This window comes from Dicentrarchus labrax, unplaced genomic scaffold (genome assembly GCF_905237075.1).
Source record: "Dicentrarchus labrax unplaced genomic scaffold, dlabrax2021, whole genome shotgun sequence".
NCBI lineage: Eukaryota > Metazoa > Chordata > Actinopteri > Moronidae > Dicentrarchus > Dicentrarchus labrax.
In genome coordinates, this window is record NW_026136702.1 from 1,728,360 (window position 1) to 1,754,808 (window position 26,449).

Sequence of the window (26,449 nt, forward strand, 5' to 3'; positions counted from 1 at the left end):
TTCTTCAGGTCAAACACGTCGAGATCTTTTCCTGATGACAGTAAGATGAAGACCAGAGCTGACCACTGAGCAGGAGACAGTTTATCTGTGGAGAGACTTCCTGAACTCAGGGACTGTTGGATCTGATCCACTAGAGAACGATCATTCAGTTCATTCAGACAGTGGAACAGATTGATGCTTCTCTCTGGAGAGGGAGTCTCTTCGATCTTCTTCTTGATGTACTGGACTGTTTTCTGATTGGTCTGTGAGCTACTTCCTGTCTGTGTCAGCAGGCCTTGTAGGAGATTCTGATTGGTCTGCAGTGAAAGGCCCAGGAGGAAGCGGAGGAACAAGTCCAGGTGTCCATTTGGGCTCTGTAAGGCCTTGTCCACAGCACTCTGGTAGAGTTGTTTTAGATTCAGTTTGTCCTTAAATAATTTGGACTTTAGAGATATTGTTTTTTCTTCTGCCAGCAGATTGACTCCAGAGTTGATGAATGTCAGATGGACGTGAAGAGCAGCCAGAAACTCCTGAACACTCAGATGGACGAAGCAGAAGACCTTGTCCTGGTACAGTCCTCTCTCCTCTTTAAAGATCTGTGTGAACACTCCTGAGTACACTGAGGCTGCTCTGATATTGATGCCACACTCTGTCAGGTCTGATTCATAGAAGATCAGGTTGCCTTTCTGCAGCTGCTCAAAAGCCAGTTTTCCCAGAGACACTATCATCTTCCTGCTGTCTGGACTCCAGTGTGGATCTGTCTCAGCTCCTCCATCATACTTGAGATTCTTCAGTTTGGACTGAACCACCATGAAGTGGATGTACATCTCAGTCAGGGTCTTGGGCAGCTCTCCTCTCTTTCTGGTCTTCAACACATCCTCCAGAACTGTAGCAGTGATCCAGCAGAAGACTGGGATGTGGCACATGATGTGGAGGCTTCGTGAGGTCTTGATGTGGGAGATGATTATGCTGGTCTGGTCCTGATCTATGAATCTCTTCCTGAAGTACTCCTCCTTCTGTGGGTCAGTGAACCCTCTGACCTCTGTCACCATGTCAACATACTCAGAAGGGATCTGATTGGCTGCTGCAGGTCGTGTGGTTATCCAGAGGCGAGCAGAGGGAAGCAGTTTCCCCCTGATGAGGTTTGTCAGCAGCACATCCACTGAGGTAGACTCTGTAACATCATTCAGGATCTCAGTGTTGTGGAAGTCCAGAGGAAGTCGACACTCATCCAGGCCGTCAAAGATGAACACAACCTGGAACTCTTCAAACCTGCAGATTCCTGCTTCTTTGGTTTCAGTAAAGAAGTGATGAACAAGTTCCACCAAGCTGTACTTTTTCTCTTTCAGCACATTCAGCTCTCTGAAAGTGAATGGAAATGTGAACTGTATGTCCTGGTTGGCTTTGTCTTCAGCCCAGTCTAGAGTGAACTTCTGTGTTAAGACTGTTTTCCCAATGCCAGCCACTCCCTTTGTCATCACTGTTCTGATTGGTTCATCTCTTCCAGGTGAGGCTTTAAAGATGTCTTCTTGTGTTATTGTTGTTTCTGGTCTGTCTGGTTTCCTGGATGCTGTTTCAATCTGTCTGACCTCATGTTCATCATTGAGCTCTGCAGTCCCTCCCTCTGTGATGTAGAGCTCTGTGTAGATCTGGTTCAGAAGGGTTTGGTTTCCTGCTTTAGCAATCCCCTCAAACACACACTGGAACTTCTTCTTCAGGTTAGATTTAAGTTCACGCTGACAGACTCCAACAAGATGTCCTCAATGAAGATACAGAAAAGAACAACATTAGGTGATGCATTAAATATATCCGTATGACAATTTCATTCCACTAAAGTAGGGATGCCAACACTTTTTCAGCTTGAGAGAGAAAATAAAAAAGTAGTTTTCTGTCCAAGACCCAAACTCAGGGGCTTTAAAACTTCTGGGGGCTAACTCACTACCTCGACTCATTTCATTGAGGGGAAGGGGTTCTAAAGACGGTGGTAGAAGTATGTAGTAATTGTTGCTCACATCCATGTAGATTTTGCTATGCCTTACGAAGATCTCTTTGTCAAACCTCTGATACTGACAATGCATTTTAGGTAAAAACCTGTGCAAGGGATGTTGGTACGGCGGCCTTCACACACTACAGCATTAGTAATAGCAGCATACGTCAGAAGAAAAGGACCATTCCCTGTTTTTATAACTTAATATATCATTAACCTCCTTTTAAAAAAATTATAAATTATCATGGCATTGTTTTGCAGTTTAATTTTGGAATTTGAGTCGTGCCCAATTTTGGTGTTAAAGAATAAGTATGTGAATATATTTTGGTCCGTCTGTTGAGACATCAGTAAATGTCTCATTTATCCAACAAATTAAATCTTTAGAGAAATCCTCTTACTGCTCTGCAGACAGTCAGCCAGCTCCTCCTGCTTCATTCTCCTCAGGAAGTGCACTGTGATCTTCAGAAATGCCTCTCTGCTGCTCCTCCTCTGCTCTTCATCTGTACCATCCAACCTCTCCTCATCCTCCCTCTGACTCTCCAAGCATTCTGGGTAATCTGAACTCAGAACCTTCTGGATCTTCTTCAGCTCGTTCTTCACAAAAGTGACAATGTTGTCCTCCAGCAGCTGGAACAGAATATTATATGAATGACTCAATCAAAGTCAAATCATGGAAGCAAACATCAGATCCATGTTGGACAGACTGACAATCCACTGGTCTAAAAAAGTGCAGCATGGAGATTATTGTGAACACAATAGATGTAAAAGTAGTTGTTGTCCATGTACAGACCATAAATATGGAGTCCAGGTGTGTTTGATGCTGCTGGGCAGACTGACCACTGGGAACCTCTGAGCTCTCCTGGTCCACTCTGTGGAGGAATCATGAAGAATGAGCTCACATTATGTCTGTCCACACAGAGACAAACACAAGGTAAAGGTCCATGAAGTGATATTTGGATGTGAACAGTGAATCTGATGACTCCCTGTAGTGGTAAAGGTTTACTAGTCCTGCTGATCCCACTGAGAATCAACAGCTCAGTTTGGTTCAGTCCCAACAGCTCTCACCAACCCCTCCATATAGCTCTCCCTCCCTCACTGTACACTGCTGAAGTGCCCTGGAGCAAGGCACCTAGAGCCTCCAGCTGCTCCAGTGGAGCTGCTCAGTGTCTGCTTGTATCAGACTGGTTGTACTGGGCAGCTCCCAGTGTGAATGTGTTTGACTGTGTGAGTGAGTGTGAGGCAGCTGCTGCTGGAAAAGAGTGTTGGTGCTCAGAGAACTTCATCTGAGTCAGTAAAGGTTGAAAAACTGGAGATCTCACAACTGAGAGTCTGATAAAAACACATCAGTTTGTTTTTATCATCAGTGTGAAATCCTCACCTTTGATCAACAGAGTGACGGCCATCTTTGAAGTATATACGATCTTCCATAGAGAGATCACTCTTCATGGACACACAGCTGGGTCCAGGTTTTTCCTCCTGATAGAAAAACAGGATCAGTTCTGCACTGCACCCACAACACACTGAGACAGAACCAGTGACTGAATACACCGACTGTACACTGTGTATTTGTACCCAGAGAGTTCTTGGTTAGGATTTCTATAAAGTCAGTGTTTGATTTAGACATGTTTCACTGTGTATTTTAAAGCTGTATTCAGTGCAGTGTGCAGTATAGGCAGGGAAATGATGGAGTGGAGTGACCATATCGGTCCAATTAGGATAGAAAGAGGAACAGACGTGGTGTCAAAGCAGTGAGTTTCTATAAACTGCTGCAACTATTTGTTCACTGTGAAACTGAGGCTGTTGTCAATTGACACAAACCATTACCGTCCATTAAAATACATTTTAAAACATTTAAAAATAGAGATTTCATTAAAACACATAATTTTATTTTCACCATCAGTTTGAAATCCTCACCTTTGATCAACAGAGTAGCGGCCATCTTTGAAGTTTATAGGACGACCCATAGAGAGGTCACTCTTCATGGACACACAGCTGGGTTCAGGTTCAGGACAGTCTGGTCTCTGATGGATCCTGATAGAAAGAAATTCATTAAAGCTCACATATTCAGAAACATTGTCCCTGAATCAAAGACTTTGTGAAATGATGTATAATTTGAAATGTTTGAATACAGGGCTGGACAATAAGAACAATGTCTTCAATTACTGACATTATGGACGTGTTACTGAACACAATTTACTGATGTCACACACTTCAACACACTGTCTGAATTCCATATAATTAAAGTGAGAGCAGCTACAACATCTAACCAGCGAGCAATCAGCTCCCAGTCCAGTCCAGAAGAGCAGAATGTGGAACTGGTCAGACTGGAATGAATCAGGACAAACATCAGCAGTGAGCAACATGAGGAAGGAAATCTGCTCTGATTGATTCAAACACATGTTACTGTTACATTTCTCATTATGAAGCTGAATGTTTCTCCTGATACTGATTTGAGATCAGATTGTCCAGCCCTGTTTGAATACTGACAACTACGTACTTTAGCTCAGATAAATGTCTTTGTTTCAAATGGAGAATCAAAGCCTTTGTGACATGGAGAAGAGTCATGGACAGTTAGAGATCCTCATCTCACCTCTGAGCTTTGGTCCTTGTGTCATGTTCCCCACACAGAGTGCTTTTAGAGGGAGGGACTCCCTCCTCTCTGTCCTCACACTGATTCATAGCAGAGCCCACACCTTCACACAGACACAGCAACCTGCTGGGAGAGATCACACATTATTTCATATTTATTTCTACTATCAGTCCACTAGATGGCCTCATGGAGCTGATGGGGAGGATTTTACTGCTCTGCTTCATGGAAATAAAAAGTATGTTGTAGTAACTGAATTTGACCACTTGAGTGCAGTGAAGAGTCAGTTTAACTATTCTACACCGCCTTCTGTCTGCTCCTCTTTTCCTCCTCCTCTCCTCAAACCAGCAGCTGGCAGCAAACACAGACCTGAAAACTGGTTTTCCTGCGTTCCACCACTGATGACAAGATATCAAAGGTTAAGTTGGAGCAGAGAGAAGGGCTTGGTTTGTTGGCACAACTTCAGTTTTGATTTTAGTTGTTTTTACAGTGAAGGCCCTAACCCTTAAAGAACACAAAGACACACATTCATTCAAAATGGCTTCTCTCCTGTTCAGCTCCCCTTTAACACAGAAAAACATCTTTAAAAACTGTTAAAAGTCTGCCGGCAAAAGTTAATATAGTTTCTGTTGAATTTCACTAAAATACAAACTGTTCATCTCCAATAAAATACCATCTAATAACAGATGGGGGTCAGTCTGATCCCTGCTGGGTCCTAGTGCTGGACCGCCTGCTGCCTCCCCCTCTACACCAATAAAAGTCCTGACTGTTGTGGACCACATCAGACCCCAGATCAGACTGAACTCATCTTCCTCATCACAGAGTCATCATTCAAAGAGAGCACGACTGTTTGAAAGCAGCACAGACTTTAAACAATCACACATTCACCATCAATGTGAACAGAAACCATTTCAACCAATCAGAGCTCCACTTACTGAACTTTTAGCCATGAACTTCATCAGTGTGCAGCTCTCTTCTGTCCTCAGCAGCTCTGTGGAGAAAAGGAGCTTCATGCTTCAAGTTCAACTTCCATCAGATAAAATGAAGAGACGTCACTGAGTGTGTGTGTGTATGTGTGTGTGTGTAAGCAGTCTAACTGGTTGGACTGAGTCTGAGTCGCGTTCAAATCAAAATAAATAATCTTGAACAGAGTTGGTTTGACAGCAGACTGGATTCTGATAGTTCAGAGGAGTTGTACTCGCCCCTCTTTGTGACCTGGATTTCTCTTCTATCTGGACTACTGGGGAAGAGGATCAAGCAGAAACCAGAGTCTGACTTCCTGCCCAGAACTTTAATTAATAATACAGTTAACAATATACTGCTTTGTTACCTGGGGAGAAAATCCTCAGACTCTATTTAAAATTCACACCTTTTCATGGAGGAGGATTTGGCTCCCTCTGGTGTCACAAACATAAAGTGCATCCTGTCAGTTGAAGTGAAACAGATTACAGACTGTTTTCAGTGTTTGGAAATCATCCAGATATCAACAGGTAGAGATCATTGGTCCTGATGTTACATCATGTCAGCTCTGCTCCGTAGTTTGTTGTTTCCTGTGTTAAACAGCTGTGTTACGACCCGGCTCGTGGGGGAGAGGGAAGCAACATGAACCAGAGTGTCTTTGGTAAAATTGCAAGTTATTTATTTGCAGGGTTCACAAGGAAAACAGGAAAAGGGCTGTTGGATGCTGCTTAACTCAATGAAACAAATATAACTTAAAGAGGTCTCTCCAAAATGAGAGATAGCCACTGACTACTTCAAAATCAAATTAAACAAAACTCTGACCCATCATCAATAAACAAAAATACAAAGTAAGCAGCACCCTCTAAAACCTAGTGTGTCTAACATAAAATAAATCTACAGGTGTCCGGTGTGTATCAGTTACCCCCACCTAGATCCTTGCCCAATTTCCTTACCACAGTTCAGATTAAGGCAACACAGGAAACAAAGATTTTACACTAGTCAATTACTAAGTAAAGCTTCTACAGAAGTTTAACAGATGAACCACAGTAGAGCACAATATACACAAGGCAAATTGATCAAGAGCAAAATCACAACTGCCTGTTCAACAGGTAGGCAGCTATTTAAATAGAAGAGGGCGGTAGATGATTGGAGGGACTGCCAAGCGCCGCACCAATCAGATCATCGGCTGGAACCAGGAAGTAGGCAGGTCTCGCCCCAGCCAATCCTCGGAAAGGGATCACACATCCTGTTTAACATGACCCAGCTGCACAACACAGATACACCTCCCCAGATAACGGAGGTGGCCATAACAAGCTGTCTTTGTCTTTGGGAGCGAAAGCATGAATTATTGCATCAATGCAGCATGGCATGGAGGCAATCAGCCTGTGGCACTGCTGAGGTGTTATGGAAGTCCAGGTTGCTTTGATAGCGTTACAGCTTGTCTGCATTGTTGGGTCTGGTGTCTCTCATCTTCCTCTTGACAATAGCCCATATATTCTCTATGGGGTTCAGGTCTGGCGAGTTTGCTGGCCAATCAAGCACAGTAAAACCATGGTCATTAAACCAGGTATTGGTACTTTTGGCAGAGTGGGCAGGTGCCAAGTCCGGCTGGAAAATGAAATCAGCATCTCCATAAAGCTTGTCAGCATAAGGAAGCATGAAGTGCTCTAAAAATGTCCTGGGAGATGGCTGTGTTGACTTTGGACTTGATAAAACACAGTGGACCAACACCAGCAGATGACATGGCTCCCCAAATCATCATTGACTGTGGAAACTTCACACTGGAATAAAAGCAACTTGGATTCTGTGCCTTTCCACTCTTCCTCCAGACTTTGGAGGAAGACCTTGATTCCCAAATGAAATGCAAACTTCACTTTCATCTGAAAAGGGGACTTTGGACCACTGAACAACAGTCCAGTCCTTTTTCTCCTTATCCCAGATAAGACCCTTCTGACAGTTGTAGCCCATGTCCTGGCTACATCTGTGTGTGGTGATCTCCAGCCACAGTCCACTCCTTTTGAAGCTCCCCCAAATTCTTGAATGGGTGTTGCTTCACAATCCTCTCAAGGCTGCAGTTATCCATGTTGCTGGTGCACCTTTTTCTACCACACTTTTTCCTGCCACTCAACTTTCTATGAATATGCTTGGATACAGCACTCTGTGAACAACCAGCTTCTTTAGCAATGACATTTTGTGGCTTACCCTCCTTGAGGGTGGCAATGACTGTCTTCTAGGCAACTGTCAAGCCAGCAGTCTTTCTCATGATTGTGTAGCCTACTGACCCAGACTGAGAGACCATTTAAAGTCTCAGGAAACCTTTACAGGTGTTTTGAGTTAATTAACTGATTAGAGTGGGACATCGTGAGTCCACAATATTGAACTATTACTAATATTCAAATTTTCTGAGATACTGAATTTGGGTTTTCATTAGCTGTAAGCCATAATCATCAAAATTAAAAGAAATAAAGGCTTGAAATATTTCACTCTGTGTGTAATGAATATAACATATGAGTTTCACTTTTTGAATTAAATTACTGATATAAATTAACTTACTATATTATTACCATGATATTCTAATTCATTGAGATGCACCTGTAGTTATTGAACATGTTATTAGTTTATAAAATATGATGCAGTGTTACAGATTCAACCACTAACAGTATCTAAAAGAGTGTTGTGTAAGGGGTTACACTATTAATAATAAAGATAATTAATCACTGGTGATTAATAATACACTCGTAAAGGGGGCACCACCTCCGCTGTTTAGCTACTGGAATGATCCGAAAGGGAAATTATTCCAAAAAATCTAATCAAATCAATTAAGTTCAATTTATTCATTTTCAAAACCTATATTCAATCTCATATTCTGAAGTAGTGATTTCTTTTACACGATTCATCGATTTTCCACATCAAATCAAACCTTCACAGACAAGGACATACGGTTATATATGTTTATTAACTAAACTAATGTAGAGTAAATAGCATGAAATGATAATGTAGACACAAATGACAACAAATAACAGAATATGTGGACAGTAAATGAATTATGGATATTAGGTGATTCAGGAGCGATGGTGGATTTTGTGATGCGGCAGTAAGTTTAAAATATTACGAGAGTAAATTTTAAAACTACGAGGCCCTAATCGAAAATTCTCTTAAACTTAAAAGATGGGAATCAAAGCTTACAGACAGACACCAACTCTTTCAAAGTGTGTGGGAACCCGGCAGTGTATGTGAATTTCAGCCTTCTTTGTTGTAGAGATGGAGGGACTTCAGGACCTTTCTCTTCTGACTGGTACTGTTCGGCTGCTGTTCAGAATCACAGGTCCAAGAATGGGACAACGTGACGTCACCGGTACCAGCGCTCCAGTTCCAAGGCCCTGTGCTGATTTTGCGCTTGGGAACGTTGGGGGCAAGTTGGCTGGAGAATAATATCTTTGTCCGGCTGGAATGTTTATACGTCTCCTTGAGCAGTCAACCACTGGGACGTCCTTCTGGCTTATGATAAATGTCTTAATCAAAACTTCTTAGAGTGGTTGGTCTTCAGCTTTGAATGAAAACTAATTCAACTTCTTGTTTAAAAATAACTGGAGGATGAAAGGCTGGCCTGGCGAATCCTCTGTTGTCAATAAATCCAAGAATTAAATTAAATTCACCTTCTGTGAATACTTGACGATATATATAAAAACTTACAAAAGGTATAAAAGAATTAAATTTGTTCGTGTCTTGAGCTTTCAAAATAAAAGTACTTAGGAAAGTACTTCAGCACCGCAAGCTATTTCTTGAATAAAAATTCAACACGCAAAACGAAGTAAAGTACGGAAATTAAAAGTAAGAACGAGAGTAAATAATGAATAGTAGATCCAAACTCTTAGAAGGAAGAAAATTTAAGAAGAGAGAAGTTTAGAAGAGTTTAGAAGAGAGAAGAGAAGAGAGACCGGAGTCTATCCCTTACATATTTTAGTCTGAAGGCGGAACTGTGGACGGGAGGAGCTGACCGTGCACGTAACTTCCTCTGGTGATTTCCTGTTTTGAACTCACGTGACTTTAATAACTGTTCTTATCGTATTTTAAAGTTTTGAGATCATGATTCACCGTTCACAGAACCCACCATGACTTAATACATAGTTCACATGTTTTAACATAACTGAAATCACTTGATATAAAATAAAAAGTAGAGCTGGTTAAAATCACAAACATGCATATAAACAGCACTGATTGCTTGTACATATTTCGTATAGTACTAGCTTAATCCTTGTTATAAAAATATGTGTCAGGCATTTACTACTTGAAATAAACACAATTATAAAACAAAGTCCGTTTTAACTATACCAGAACTTACCAAAAGGTGGCACTGTGGCTCCACCAAACATGAACACAAACAAAAACACAAGGAAAACATCAAATTTGCGACCTTCTCATGCTGGATGGCAATCTGTTAATTAGGAGGAGATTAAATTTTACAATAGTATTAAATTAGACCTAAATGTTACTGCTATCTAGATGAGAATGTCATGGCTAGCAAATGGACATCTCATCAGTCACCTTAAAGGGGTTGAAAGGAGTGCCAGTCGTAAATTGTAGGGTCTGTTCTCTTCTGGGGTGAGCCAATTAACTCAAAAGGAGATACAAACGCATTTCATGGCTAATTTACAACTAAAAAGGCATTTCAATTATCACACATCTCTTGTAAGAAAACAACAGTTTCATAACTCCAGATGCTTGGATCCAGAACCTGGGTGTCGAGTGTCGTTCTGATCTGTGGAGGAGTCATTGTTCTGTGAAAGAGGATAGGAAGGTTGACACCTAGAGATCCCATCTGTGAATCTGAAGGAAAACAGACTCTATGGTCCGTGTAAAATCCGTGTATCATTCGTTCTTTTCATATTCAATTGAGATTCCAAAACCGGAAAATGAAAAAACGGTTTGTTATTTCCTTAATTGTTTATGAATCTGATACCAAAAAACAAATAACGGTTCATTTTTTGTACTTTCGATTTATTGCTCAGATCAAACATAGGAAATTAAATAACGGGCCACGGATCGATTTCGATTTTGATATTTAATTTTTTCGCTTTGTGCGAACCGGAAGTTATTGTCTCGTTAGCTTGATTCACTTCTTCAGTTTAACTAACGTTAGTCTTCAAAACTGAAGATCAATGATGGAGAGTTTCATCTTTTCATTCATCTTCATCTTCCTGGCGCGTGGGCGAAAAGCTGCATGCTGCCTGTTACTCCAGTCTGCTTTCTAACTTCTTAACTTTTATTCTCTTTTTGTTCGTTCTTATTTTTTCACTCTCTGAAGTCCTGTCCTCTCTAACGAGGTTGTCTGAGAGAGTTTTTGTGTTCATTTTCGTGTTTTAATGTCGCTTCCACCGGGACACGCTGCCGTTGTTTACTCCGGAGAACAGCTGATCTAATGCCGGTCGGTAGGGTGGACAGAACAGCTGATCTAATGCCGGTCGGTACGGTGGACAGAGCCGCTGATCTAATGCCGGTCGGTACGGTGGACAGAGCCGCTGATCTAATGCCGGTCGGTACGGTGGACAGAGCCGCTGATCTAATGCCGGTCGGTACGGTGGACAGAACAGCTGATCTACCAGCTGAACTCTGGAGGAAACACACCGATGAAGAGGAGGGAAGTAACGTCGGGGGAAGAGAGGAGGATGGAGACGGGACGGGTTTATGGAGAAAGAGAAGATTGAAGCAGAGTCTCCCCTCTGTTGTTATGGTGATGTGCGGTCTCCTAGCAACGGAATGTACGAACTGACGGCATTAACGCGGAGCCCCGCAGAGTACCGGGAGTCTGGTGTGTTTCACTGAGACAGGGCTGCACAGGGACATCACGGACCGGACCGTCTCTGTCGGTGTCCTCCACACCGTCCTGGCGGACCGGGGTTGTACCGGGAGCGAACAGCTGCAGTTGGACTCCATATCATCTACCGAGAGAGATCCTGCACGTCATCATCGTTGTCGTACATCCCTCTGCAAACCCAACATCTGCTATGAGCCTCTGCTGAAGAGGAAGCCTGCGACCACTTTACACTGTGTGACTTTATATTATATTATATGTATATTCTTAATATATTTATGTCTAATTCATATGGAGCATGTAACGAAAGTAATTCCCCCTGGGATTATTAAAGTGTCTGATTCTGATTGTTCAGAGGAACTAAACGGTGACTGTCAGAACATCACTGGATCTCCATCTGCTGCAGCCGAGTAGAAATCTCTACATGTGTCTTGCCAGTTTCAAATAAGTCCTTAATAAGTCCTTAAATACAGAGTACAATAAGTCCTTAAATACAGAGTACAATAAGTCCTTAAATACAGAGTACAATAAGTCCTTAAATACAGAGTACAATAAGTCCTTAAATACAGAGTACAATAAGTCCTTAAATACAGAGTACAATAAGTCCTTAAATACAGAGTACAATCACTGCAGGATTGACTTTTTTCAGGCTTTGCGAAACTGCTGCAAACTTCCAAGTGCAACACACGAAGAAGACAATAACTTCCGGTTCACACAAAACGAAAACATTAAATATCAAAATCGAAATCGATCCGTGGCCCGTTATTTAATTTCCTATGTTTGATCTGAGCAATAAATCGAAAGTACAAAAAATAAACCGTTATTTGTTTTTTGGTATCAGATTCATAAACAATTAAGGAAATAACAAACCGTTTTTTCATTTTCCGATTTTGGAATCTCAATTGAATATGAAAAGAACGAATGATACACGGATTAAGTTCGCTCATCCCTTTTTGACCATCAAAAGAAAAACGCCTTGTATTTCAATTTGAATTTTTGTATTTTAAAACGAAAATCAAATAACCACTCGTTTTCTGTTTTTAATCCCCCGTTTCTGAAAGGAAAATCCAATGACCAAAACATACACGGACCCTCTATTGGCAGGAGACTTCTCTGCAACTTCTCTTCAACTACTACAACACTAAAATACGTGTTACACATGAATGCATCAGTAGTAATAATCCAATAATATCATATATCACAGTGTAACACTCACAGGGGAAACTTTTATTAATTATTAGTACTTTTACTTTTGATACTTTAGTGACATTTACAATGCAGAATTTTTAACTTGTGATTGAGTATTTTTATATTGCAGTACTGCTACTTTTACTGAAGTAAATGATCTGAATACTTCCTCCACCACTGCACACTGGGAGTCACCAGCAGGTCTCCTTCTTGAAAACTTTATTGAATAAGAACAATACAGACAGACAGAAATCATACACTGTGGTGACATCACAGTGACATCAGGACAAGAATATTAAAGAAAAACTGAATAAAGTAGATAAATTGAAGGTTTTAATAACTTTTCTTTTCTTTTAAAAAAGTGTTTTTATGTTTAGTCAAAGACTAAAAATGAAGATGTGATGGATTTTGTACAGAGTGAAAAGCTGCAGATTATTGAGTGTTTGACGTCAGACTAATGTGACACTATCTCTACTGTACTAATGCCAACATGTCAGTCTGATCACTTTTAAATTTGTTCATGAAATTAATCATTAGACTTTATCTCATTTCAAAGAACTTTTGGACTCTTTCACTTTCAATATAAAGTATGAAGCTGGATTTAACTAATCCTTCATTTGATACAGTGTTGGATCCATTTGGACAGTTTTGCTTTGACCTCATTTAGATGTGGTTTCCAGCATCATTTATTATCTAGAATCATCCCAAAACTTTGATTTCTTTTGATTTCAACCTGACTTATCAAAGTTTGTACATTTGTTCCACGATGACCAAAGATGATGAATTTAGTTTGTTCCAATCAAAGCCACTCTTTACACCTTGGAACTATTTTTACACAGATGCTGAATTTGATCCTGAAAGACTCTTGTTTGACATTTGAACACATTTTTTCTTCACAGAAACAAAAGTTTTAAGGCAACAAAGTTCAGTTTTAGACTCAAAGTTGAATATTTGTTCACACTTTAATATTTGAGTCATAAAAACACTTTCCCTCTAACTGTGCTTTCAAAAAGAAGAAGATTTGAAAAACAAGCAGCCACATTTGATCCTAAAAATGTTCATTTTTCTCAGAGTTATAGAAGATCAATTCTTTCTATCATTTCTTTATCTCTACGTCTGCAGGCTGCACATTACCCTCACACAGGATCCCTTCATCCCAGCATCCTTTGCTATTCTCTTCCTTCAGCCTCCTCTTCCTCCTCTATTACAGTAAACACATCAGGTTGGTACTAACTAACATCAGCTGTGTGTGATCCTGTACAGACTGAACTATCTGGTCAGCAGTGAGAAAGTTTCTCTCTCCCTCCTACAGAGGACACAGAGACACTGAGGAACCAGAGCTGAACCTGAACCCAGGATACAGAGGTTGAGTGAATGTGGTGTTGAAGGTGTGGAGGTGGATCAGTGTGTCAGAGGAGACTGTGTAGAAGGACAGAGTGCCAGCAGGACAGTCCACATACACTGCTACTCTACCAGAGGAGGAGGAGGAGGAGGAGATGGGTGTTTCTCTTTTATTGTGCCAGACATAGTAACGACCACCATCAGAGCAGTGCAGACTCCAGGACTGATCATTCAATCCAAACTCACAGTCTTTAGTGTTTCCTCTCCTGCTGATTCCTCTGTAACTCACTGATATAGAAACTCTTCCTCTCCACTCGACCTCCCAGTAACAGCGACCAGTCAGACCAGTTCTACACAGCAGCAGAGGATAGAAGTCAAATCTGTCTGGATGATCAGGATATGACTGATCCTCCTTCACATAAATCATCTTCCTGTTGTTGTCAGACAGTTTGATGTTTCTGTGTACTGTGTTTGTGTCGACTGTGAGTTCACAGGAATCTGATGGAGAGAACAAGACACAATACAGCTGCAGTTATTGATCTATCATCTGATCATTGATTGACACTTTGATGATGACATCAGAGCTGTGAATGAGTGATGTCACAGTGTGAAGATGGTTGAATGTGTGCTGCTTTGTTTTCACACTTACACTTCCTCAGACCTGGTCTCAACCATCGGACTCCAGCAGGCTCCACCCTGAAAGGAGGAGGGGGGTCAGAGCAGCATGGAAACATGGACATTACATCGCTCTCATACACAGAGCTTATTCTCTCACACACACACACACACACACACACACACACACACACACACAGTCTTTGGTGTGTATCATTGTATTAATACTAAAAAGGGCGTTAACGCTAACGGCTAGCTAAGTGCTAGCTTTGGTTAATGTGTTTAACTGTATTATGCTCCTGAAGGAGTGCTAATGTAAATTAAGGAACAGCTCATAGTAGGGTAAAATATTTAAGGTGTATTGTTCTTATTTTGTGTTAATATTAAAATCATTCAGCTTTAAATTGTTTGTTTGTTAGCCTGCTAATGTGTGTGTGTGTGTGTGTGTGTGTGTGTGAGGCAGGCTTTGGTTGTCGTGGAGACTAGGGGAGGCCACAGCACTTGAGAGTCTTGAGAGAGACAGAAACATTTAAAATGAATTCCCTCGAACCCATGGCCAGGAACGACCCAAATGAAAACCGAAAACACTGTGAGCGTCGTCATCTTGTTGACTATAGCACTGCCGAGTTTCAGTGGTTAAAGTTAAAAAATGTGACCTGGGGAGATTGAGAGAGAAGAGGTTCAACGAGCGTGTTTCAAGATTTGTCCTCTAAAATTAACATGGGAGTAGATGGGGCCATGAGAGGGTGTTGCTGGCGCATCAGTGCGTCTCCCGCCAAAACTATTTGTCTGACAGCTTCAGCAGTGGTATCACTGAGACCCCAACGAATTTACCTACGTTTCTATCTATAAATTATTTCTGTAGAGTGACATTTGTGGACTTGAGAGCAGTTTACAAATGTATTTTTCGACAAATTTTTCTCTCTCCCCACACTCTAGTGATGATGTCACGCACTCTAGCGGCTGAACATTCTCGCAATACACACCCATTCATTTTTTGGACCGGTTTTTGGCGATTTATCGGCAAACCGGTCCAAATTAAAAGTGATATACTCTCTGAACTAGGGCTGTAGCAATACACTAATCTCACGATACGATACGATACACGATATTCAGCTCACGATACGATATATATCACGATATTCAGCTCACGATACGATTCGATACACTTACATCATTTTTTTGAAAGATTTTAAAGGGACAGTGTCATTTTGGTGACTGGTTGTGAGTGTTCCATTGAATTGGATTGAATTAATTGAACTAAAAACTGAAATATATATTCAATATATGGCTCTGACTGGACAGAGAGTCTACAGCTTGCAAATGCTGGACAAAATGAATCAAAGATGTGGTGAGATTTTTATTTTATTTAAAGTGCAGTATTACAATGAACAATGAAGAGTTAAAAAGTGCAGCAAGTGGCCTGTTCTGAACAGATTCTTTGACAGCTTTTATAGCTTGACAGCTTTCCTTATTCTTTTTAAACCCAAAGTGCTCCCACACATCTGCTTTTAAGCATGAAGGTGCTGGATTTATATTCGCCGCCATTCTTTTGAATCTCCTCGCTCTGACTGCGTAAACAGGAAGAGGAAGACGTCGGCGTCTGTGTAAAGTGATCCTCACTATTTTTTTCACAAGAGCCAGATTAGCAGAGCAAAATCAAGGGGAGAGCCACTTTTACGACAACATACCAAGTCACCTTTGCATATGTGCATTTCTACATATAAATTGGACATCCCACAAAAAAAAGAAACAACACAGCCAATACATTTTCAATTAAGAACAAATAAGAATTCGTCTATCCACTTCTCTTGAAATTTCCTGTGCTCATCTTGTATGCCTCGTACCTTTCGTTTTTTACTGGGAACACCTGACGTTTGCCTGCTCGTCCCCTCTCCGGCGTCTTCATGTTGATTTTCGCTGCTTCCTCAGACTCTTTTTCCTCACTATTCGTTACAACGCTGTGTGTCTGTCTGTTCGGTTTTTGTCCTGGTTTTTGCTACTTTTTTTATTAGAAATCGATCCATTTTGTGTCTGCATCTCACGCTGGCTAGCGGAGCTAACGTAACCTGGCTGCCAGCTATGGAGGACTGAAAGTGCCACAATTAAATAAATAAATACACCATTAAATAATGACTTAAATGTGTCATTAATTAATTAAAATTGGAATTAAATACATAAATGTGATATTAAATGTGTCATTAATTTATTCAAATACCGATTCATTTTATGTAAAATACATATATAATTATTTCACTATTTACATTTACATTTCATGGTCCTGCGTTGCAGTGCTTCATGAATTACTTCAAACTGTCAAAGCCAGCCATCAAACTCAGTGGGTGGGGCCAACGCGAATCTAGCCTGATCCATTGCTTTGGTCTGAAGTAGAGTGCCTGGAAGATCTTCATGAACTTTCTAGGGCAGAGGTCGCTAACAGGCGAGTCTGGACCCAGACACCGTCCTATGCGGACCCAGACCTATAATCAATTCATTATTGAGGATTCAAAATTTTGATGGGGAACTTCTATTTTAACCAGCACAGCTTTTCTAGTCTTTACGGTATTTGTTTAGCAGATCAGGAAGCTCACAGACCAACTCAACCAGTATCCTGACCAGTGTTGGGAGTAACGGCATTTAAGTATAACTCAGTTACTTTTTGGGATAAGTAATTTGTAACTATAACTAATTACTTTTTTAAAGTAAGATGACCAACACTGATCCTGACCCATTCATTCACTGCCCAACGAGGGAGAGAGGTTAGAGCTCAATTCTCTCACTGAACAACAGAAAGTGTGTAGAAAGATATAAAAGGGAAAGAAAGAGAAACTGTTCAATTGTAAAGATGTGTTGATATTCATTTATAAAATTTGTTGAGACTGTTAATCAAGATATGAAACAGTTAACAAAGAAAAAGGGAAACTCAAGCTGCTGCTACACTTTATTTTTCAAAGTTAAACACTTTATTTTATTTTTTAGACTTAGCAGAGGATGTGGAAGCAGGAGCTGCTGACCCAGAGCATGTAGCGAGTAAAGCAGAGGCACTTATTGAAGTTCTTGGAGTTATTTCCGCACTTTCTGACCAAGATATTGACCACAGAGTGACTGCAGATTTAGAAGAAGTAGTCCAATAGCGCCACCCAGTGTATTGGAATGTGTTCACTAGCTCTGCATCAATCCATTATCTGGAATTGATTTGTCTTGGCTTGATGCGCAGGGTAACCAATCAGGCGTTATCATCATCAATCAATCATGCCTACCAACCTACCAACTTTTGATGGCTGGCTTTGACAGTTGAAGTAATTCCTGAAGCACTGCAACACAGGACCATGAAATGTAAATGTAAATAGTGAAATAATTATATATGTATTTTACATAAAATGAATCGGTATTTGAATTAATGAATGACACATTTAAGTAATTATTTAATGGTGTATTTATTTATTTAATTGTGGCACTTTCAGTCCTCCATAGCCAGCGTGCACTGCAGTCAAATGTAAACAATGCCATAAGCGGGCTGCGTCGCCAGGTTTGACAGTGCCCCCATTAGGAAACACCATTAATGAAGGTGAAAGGAGAAGTGTAATGCAGTGCTGTGTTCACTGTATATTTATGTAGCACATTTGAAAAAATGTATTGGCTGTGTTACCATATTGTTATAAGCTACCATGCGAGCCACCAATTAAAGCTTGACGAGCCGCGCAATGAGTGTCTCTGGTGTAAAGGGAGTATCTAGACTGGTAACTTGCTAGAAATGCTCTACAGTGACACTAGCGGCTGGCTGACCGAATCGCTCTTCCTGCAAAGCCAACGGGGGAAATGGGCAGCGAGCAGAGTGCCAGGCGGAACATGGGGGGATTTGAATGGGAATTAATGTATCGATACTCGCGGCTAGAACGCACAGAAGAGGCAGCACGATGGCTCTTCAACCAGGTCCTTGTATATTTTCTAGGATCAAACTTGGAAGTAGGCGGGCCGTTGATATTAATCATCATCAAGTTTGATATGTTTGAGATCAGTAGGACAGCCCTCTTGTCTGAGCTTATATTGTTCATAAGGCTCAAGTTCCTCTCACACTCTGCTGTACTGACAGGGAATGTTTTCATACAGTTCATGAGTGGTTTTAGGTCTTTGGACTCACTACTGGGCTCTTCCAGTAGGTCCCACATCCCATTCAGTGCTTGGTCTGTGCACAGGTTAAATCACTTGCACAGTCGCTTCATTTGTTCTTCACCATGGCGGATGCTGGGCTTTGATGGCCATTCACTCAGATCAAGGATGCTGAGGTCCTTGATGGTCTCATCCTCAAAACACAAGCGTTTCTCCAGATTGTTCACAAGGCTTTGTAAGAACTGGCCTGGGTTGATAGACTTCAGCTTATATGAACTCAGGGCTTTCTTCTTGAATTGATGCTTTAATAGAAATTGTCATGACAGCTTTGTGACTTAAAGAAGATGTCTCGTCAATTAGGACAGCTAACTTACTGGATGATGCTATAATGTTACTGACAATTTTGCTCTGCATCTCACTGGCAACATGTTGTATTATTTGTGTTGCACTGTAACCTGAATAAAAGTATTGAGCCCATTTTTACACCATTCGGTTCCTGCAGCTCAATGAGGCTCTCATGGTCAGAAAAGGGTCGGTTCTCTTTGGCCAGATAGTAGGCTGTTCGAAACCCGGCTTCAGTTTCCTTCATGTAGGACTCACTCATATTCTCCATTGCATTCTCAATGGCAGCTTTGTTCTGTTGCTCTGCCACGTTCACAGCCTGAGTGTGGGCCTTGGACAGAGCATGTTTCCTCACCTTATTTCTAAAGGCAAACAGACTTGTTGTTCTACTTCCCTGGCCAGACAATTTCAAAGTTCATCCATTCTCTTGAGAGTGATACACCTTGCTCCTTGTTGATCCCAATGGAGTTCACACTGCTACAGACCAGACATCCTGTGAAGCATAAACAAACAATGCAACTACTGTATCCACAGCTGTATGTGTGCATGGTCCATTTCTTCCATATACATCACACACACACAATATTTCTGTGTCCACTGTTTCAGAAGAAAATCTTCTTTTTGTTTGGCAGTCCACAGGTCTGGCCAGTCATTATTAATGTCTACAGAAAAACAACAAAAGTGATTGAATTACAGGTTATAAAACAACAAAAGTGATTGAATTACAGGTTATAAAATAACAAAAGTGATTGAATTACAGGTTATAAAATAACAAAAGTGATTGATTTACAGGTTATAAATGTAACAAGGGAAACAATGACCACAACCCATTCAAAAGTGTAAAGTTGTCATAATCCGTTTCATTTTATTTATTTAATTTTTCCCCCTAAACAGTCAATTACTACGGAGCCCTGGAGGTGACATGGATGTGTTTTTATTTTACTCGTGCGTGAGCAGTGTTGCCAACTTGGCGACTTTTTTTGTCAAAAGCGACTAGGGACAAATCTAGCGACATTTTCTGGTGTTATTGGAGACTTTTGTGGTGTTTGGAGACTCTGACGTGAAAGCACGTATCACTCTGCAGTTACTGTATATAACTAAATGTATATATGTCTATGGCTGTAGCTATGTCCGTGACTGTCGAGCCCTGACATGTTATTAACATCATTTACAAGGTCCAGCAATAAAAAAAGGCCCACGCCCACCTACCGTAGTTGACGTCTTCATCTGAAGTTGTACCAGCATCTTTGACTGTGGGCGAAGAGGCTGCATCTCCTTCACTGACAGCATCCTCTCCGACGGGGGGGACGTTGACTGTACCGGTGTAGCATCGCCAACATCAGCTGAGCTGCTGGCTGATGTTGATGTTTGTAATTGTCAAATGAAATGTTTGTTTGGATAGCTCGCTTCATCTTACCGGTTCATTACAAATCCTAAAGGCAAATCATTTAAAGTAAACTTGTAAAAGTTAATTTGTCTTTAGCAATATTTACCTCGGCATGACCCGCCCTTCTCTGCCTCCGATTGGCTCATTCCTCGTCATGCCTAAAGTTAACCAATCCAATCAGTAAAGGCAGCGAGTATTGGCCAATTAGAGGCAGAGTAGCGTGGGTCACGGCTTCACCATCCTAGGGGAAAAAATGGGCAATTTGGCTCGCAGATACTACTGAATGGTGGCATCAGGGGGGGTTTAGAAATGTGTATACGCAATGCTGACTGAAAGATAAGCGGGTATACCCGCGTATACCCTGGACTACTAATGTAATGTTTTAAGCCAATTGTTAGTTTGTTAAGGAACAGCTCATAGCAGGGTAAAATATTAAAGGTGCATTGCACTTATTTTGTGTTGATATTAAAATCATTCAGCTTTAAATTGGTTATATATTTTAATGATTTGTTACCCAACTACATTGTGTTTGAGCTGGTTTTGTTTATTAAATTGTACATGGTAAATACATAAATATTTCCAATTAAACTCCATGTTTAAAGTCTAAAATATTAAATGATGTATGGAACAGTTAAAAACAATGCTGCATATAGAAAGTAAATAATAATAAATAATTCATTTATCGATGATAAAATACCAAGTGTTAAGGTTTATAGAAATTCATGATTGAGATTTGTTGGTGCATAGAATACCAGTTGCTATTACATTTGGTAATTCATTCCATTGTAGTCATTAGTCATTGGTTATTGATGCACTAAGTTAATGAGGTCTCATGTTAGAAATAAGAACAGAACAGAGTAACTTAATACTCGGCACTACTTGTGCAGGTTGGTTTATTGAGCTACCAGAAAGAATCTAGAGGATCCAATGATGGCGAGCCCAGCCCAGAGTGACTGTGGAGGGTCGGGGACGCGGTGAGGCCGCCGCACGACCAGCCCCAGAGGACATTGGACTAGTTTGCACATTCAGGAACAGATAAGACTGTGTACACTAGGGCTGAACGATTTGGGAAAATAATCTTATTGCGATTTTTTTCCCCCAATATTGTAATTCTGATTTAATATGCGATTTTTTATTTATTATTTATTTTATCCTCTTTTTTTCCCCAACAAAACATAATGAATGATTTAAATATGACCAACACAATATTAGATACATTTAGTGTAAAATGTTCTTCCCCATAGGCTGGGCCTATTTGTTAGAATTAAATTAAAAGATGTATGACTGAAATAAATGAAATTTTTATTTAACTGCCCATTACAGAAACATCTGTGGCTTTGCCACTGTGCATTTAAGTAATTTAAACAAAGGCATGCACTGTGTGCAAAATGTACAGTCTTAAGAAAAAAATCATTTAAAATTATATGTATCTTACTGCTCCCAAGTCAGTAACATTTCACACAACTGAAACATAGAATTTGCCTCTACTACTTTGAAAATGTTTTGTAAAATCAAAGTAAATAAAATTATAAAAAAAAACGGAGAAATGCACTTTTAAATTAGACAATAAAAAACAATTTGAATATTATAGTATAGATCAACCTCACTTATCAATTATTATGTTCAAGTACACAACAATAACACACCACACAGACTAAAGTTCACTATGAGTATGGCACTCATATCAGTAGTGGTAGCAAAAAACTCCACCGTTTTAAGCTCCGGGGCGACTTTCTCTTTGTACTTTTTGTACAGCTCCGGTATGGCAGTCTGACTGAAGTATGTACGGGAGGGTGTACTGTACCGCATATCAGCGTATTTATCAATGCCATGAACCCAGGCTTGGTCACCGTGCTGAGAGGCATCATATCTTTGGCTATGAACTCGGTTATTGCCCGAGTGATTTCCCTGTGCCGTTTTGAGTTACGTTCATATGGAGTGACACTTTCAAACATTTCGGTCAGTGATCCCTGTCTTGCGGTATTTGGCTTGTCTGGCGCACTGGTGCTCTGGTGCTCCGCATTTTGGCCATACAACTGCCATACATTGATTAGTGGTATTTTTTTAAGTGCTGGAACAAGTTTGTAGTGTTACCCTGTAAAGTAGCAACGGGAGCACAGCATGCTCTGCACAACACCTGACGCTGCGCAGCATCTTCTTTTTGAAACCAAAAGAGTTCCACACCACCGACGTGCTGTTCCTCTTCAAGACTAAAGTCTGAGATGTGTCCGTTTCTGACTGTTCCGTTGAGCCAGAGGCCATTGCGCAACAGCTTACAGGGCAGCATGAAAAGTTGATGCAGCCGAGCTCTCCACTCTTTCACTCGCGCCACGTGACCACCTTGTAATCGCGCAAGTTGTGATTAGAAAATCGCGTTTTATCATATCGCGATATTCTTGCAAATGCAATTAATCGTTCAGCCCTAGTGTACACACTATTAACTCTACCCGGGTAGTAGTAGTATAATCAGTGCACAGATGTACAAGGATCAGGAACTGAACCTTGAACTCTGAACTCAATACCTGACTCCTTAAAGGACTATTTATTTTCTTTTATTATTTTACATCTGAGAGAGATCTATTTGATTTTGTATTTTTATTTTCATTCCATGTGAATTGCTGATCATATTGTTGGATTGGTTGAGACAATAAATACTGTCAACTGTTCAATCCCCAAACTAACTCGTCCTGAGTTATTAAAGGCACCGTACCTCTGACCTAGGTAGATGTTAGTTGCTCTACTATTACTTCCTTTGGGTAAGCCTTAGGGGCACTACATGTTCATTTGAAAACTGGCTGTATGAGTTTTACTTTGGGTCAGTTACACAGTTCTTGACTCCTAAAATTCCTCTTTGGTATGTCAGGTTCCAGCAGCAGAGGCAAAATAAAAGTACTCTAAAATATGAGGATAGAAAGAACAGATTCATGAATCCTGACCTGAGGATTCCCAGTGTACAGTGTGGACTCTTCAGTCCCACATTCAGCAGCTTCAGTCCTGAATCCTGCAGGTTGTTGTCACTCAAGTCCAGCTCTATCAGACTAGAGGACTGGGAGCTGAGAACTGAGGAAAGAGCTTCACAGCTTCTCTCTGAGAGGTTACAGCCACTCAGTCTGTAGAGACAATGATCAACATGAAGAAATGATAAGATATTCAAGGGATCATACCTGACAAGCTCTATGTTCTATGGTTGTAAACAGATGACACAGTGGTTAAGAACCAGCCTTTGTCAAGTGCTGGGTTTAAAATCTACTTTGGAAACCAGTAAAGAAATGTGCTTTCTCGTGTCGCAGGTTCTCATGGATCCTGGTGGTTCCTGCTGCCGTGGTCCTGCTTGACCTTCACTGCCATTATTATTATTATTAATATCATCATCATCGTTCACCATTACCCATCACGGTGGCCATTATTATCATCGGTCTCTCTCTCTCTCTCTCTCTCTCTCTCTCTCTCTCTCTCTCTCTCTCTCTCTCTCTCTCTCTCTCTCTCTCTCTCCCCGAGTCGGGGTCTGTCTGAGGTTCCTGGCTCTTAAAAGGAAGTTTTTCCTTGCTGCCGTCTCCAAGGTCTTGCTCATGGTGGTACTGTTGGGACTCTGTAAATAATGTTACCAGGAGTTCGGTCTAGACCTGCTCTATTTGAAAAGTCTCCTGAGATAACTTCTGTTATGAATTGGTGCTATACAGATGAAACTGAATTGAATTGAATTCTCAATCTGAAGAACAGAGATTTCCAAATCTCTTTTTCCCTCTCTCACTCTTCACTGTGATTTCTCCAGATCTCTTCATTTTATCTTCTGTTTTGGTCTGGTTTTGGTCTCCGGTCCTCTCTCTTTTCCTCTACAGCTGTCTCTCAGACTCAGGTTACCAAAGTCCTCTCTTTCCTCCTCCAGCCGTTCATTGGAAGTTCAGATTCATTCAAATATCAAACATGTTTTTTTGAAGTTTACAAAAGTATTGTAGTTTGAGATTTGATGTGTACCCGAGGTATTCAACTGCATTTGTCCAACGGTCAGAATTTTTATAAGCAAACCCTGTGGGAGCCGGACTATGAAAATATTGTTAATGTATCCTATTAAAGAAACTGATGTTATTTTTATTAGCCTATATCAATGTAAACAGATTAAAAACATTAGAATTCATAACTAGATACTAAAAAGTACTTTCAGCCCTCCACCAAGGAGGCAGCTCACTGAGGAGTGATGGTTAAAGTCTGTAAGAATGCCGTCCTGATTGGTAGCAAATATTAATCACCTTTAACGTTTTTACACTGTTATGCAGTTGCATTATTATTTTTCATGTGCCTGCACCAGTAAGATATGAAAGTAAAATAATTTGACATAGGTGCCAATTGGCCCTTGGGCTGATATTTACCATCCTTTAACTAAAGATTAACTATACTATGATCTCACCTGAGAGTTTCCAGTGTACAGTGTGGACTCTCCAGTCCCACATTCAGCACCTTCAGTCCTGAATCCTGCAGGTTGTTGTTACTCAGGTCCAGCTCTCTCAGACTAGAGGACTGGGAGCTGAGAACTGAGGACAGAGCTTCACAGCTTCTCTCTGAGAGGTTACAGTCACTCAGTCTGTAGAGACAATGATCAACAATGAAAGACAAAAAGCGTAATTAATACACATCAATTAATTCATAATGGAAAAAAAAAATTATGCAGTTAACAGAAAAGATAGCAGAGTATTTAAGTAATAATACAGAAATCCAACTCTGTCTGTACTTACAGAGCTTTGTTGGAGGCTTTGACCACTGGCAGCAGCCTCAGAAGAGCCTCCTCTGAAGCAGAGTATTTCTTCAGGTCAAACATGTCCAGATCTTTTCCTGATGACAGTAAGATGAAGCCCAGAGCTGACCACTGAGCAGGAGACAGTTTATCTGTGGAGAGACTTCCTGAACTCAGGAACTGTTGGATCTGATCCACTAGAGAACGATCATTCAGTTCATTCAGACAGTGGAACAGATTAATGCTCCTCTCTGCAGAGGGAGTCTCTTCGATCTTCTTCTTGATGTACTGGACTGTTTTCTGATTGGTCTGTGAGCTACTTCCTGTCTGTGTCAACAGACCTTGCAAGAGATTCTGATTGGTCCACAGTGAAAGGCCCAGGAGGAAGCGGAGGAACAAGTCCATGTGTCCATTTGGACTCCGTAAGGCCTTGTCCACAGCACTCTGGTGGAGATCTTTTAGATTCCCTTTGTCTTTAAATAATTGAGACCACCAGGATGTTGTTTGTTGTTCTGCCAGCAGATTGACTCCAGAGTTGATGAATGTCAGATGGACATGAAGAGCAGCCAGAAACTCCTGAACACTGAGATGGATGAAGCAGAAGACCTTGTCCTGGTACAGTCCTCTCTCCTCTTTAAAGATCTGTGTGAACACTCCTGAGTACACTGAGGCTGCTCTGATATCGATGCCACACTCTGTCAGGTCTGATTCATAGAAGATCAGGTTGCCTTTCTGCAGCTGCTCAAAAGCCAGTTTTCCCAGAGACTCAATCATCTTTCTGCTCTCTGGACTCCAGTGTGGATCTGTCTCAGCTCCTCCATCATACTTGATGTTCTTCAGTTTGGACTGAACCACCAGGAAGTGGATGTACATCTCAGTCAGGGTCTTGGGCAGCTCTCCTCTCTTTCTGGTCTTCAACACATCCTCCAGAACTGTAGCAGTGATCCAGCAGAAGACTGGGATGTGGCACATGATGTGGACGCTTCGTGATGTCTTGATGTGGGAGATGATTCTGCTGGCTTTCTCATCATCTGTGAACCTCTTCCTGAAGTAGTCCTCCTTCTGTGGGTCAGTGAACCCTCTGACCTCTGTCACCATGTCAACACACTCAGGAGGGATCTGATTGGCTGCTGCAGGTCGTGAGGTTATCCACAGGCGAGCAGAGGGAAGCAGTGTCCCCCTGATGAGGTTTGTCAGCAGCACATCCACTGAGCTGGACTCAGTGACATCAGTCAGGATCTCAGTGTTGTGGAAGTCCAGAGGAAGTCGACACTCATCCAGACCGTCAAAGATGAACACAACCTGGAACTCTTCAAACCTGCAGATTCCTGCTTCTTTGGTTTCAGTAAAGAAGTGATGAACAAGTTCCACCAAGCTGTACTTTTTCTCTTTCAGCACATTCAGCTCTCTGA

General features: G+C 41.0%; 1 protein-coding gene and 1 long non-coding RNA gene across 2 annotated transcripts in view; one reads left to right on the top strand and one right to left on the bottom strand.

The window, feature by feature from the left end:
* Positions 1 to 26,449, bottom strand: part of LOC127373978 (uncharacterized) — a 423,284-nt gene that overhangs the window by 123,091 nt on the left and 273,744 nt on the right. The gene's annotated exons all lie outside the window — the stretch shown is intronic.
* Positions 1,049 to 26,354, top strand: LOC127374077 (uncharacterized). Its single transcript, XR_007886985.1, has 2 exons — positions 1,049 to 1,121; positions 26,226 to 26,354. It is a non-coding gene; the product is annotated as an uncharacterized LOC127374077 (long non-coding RNA).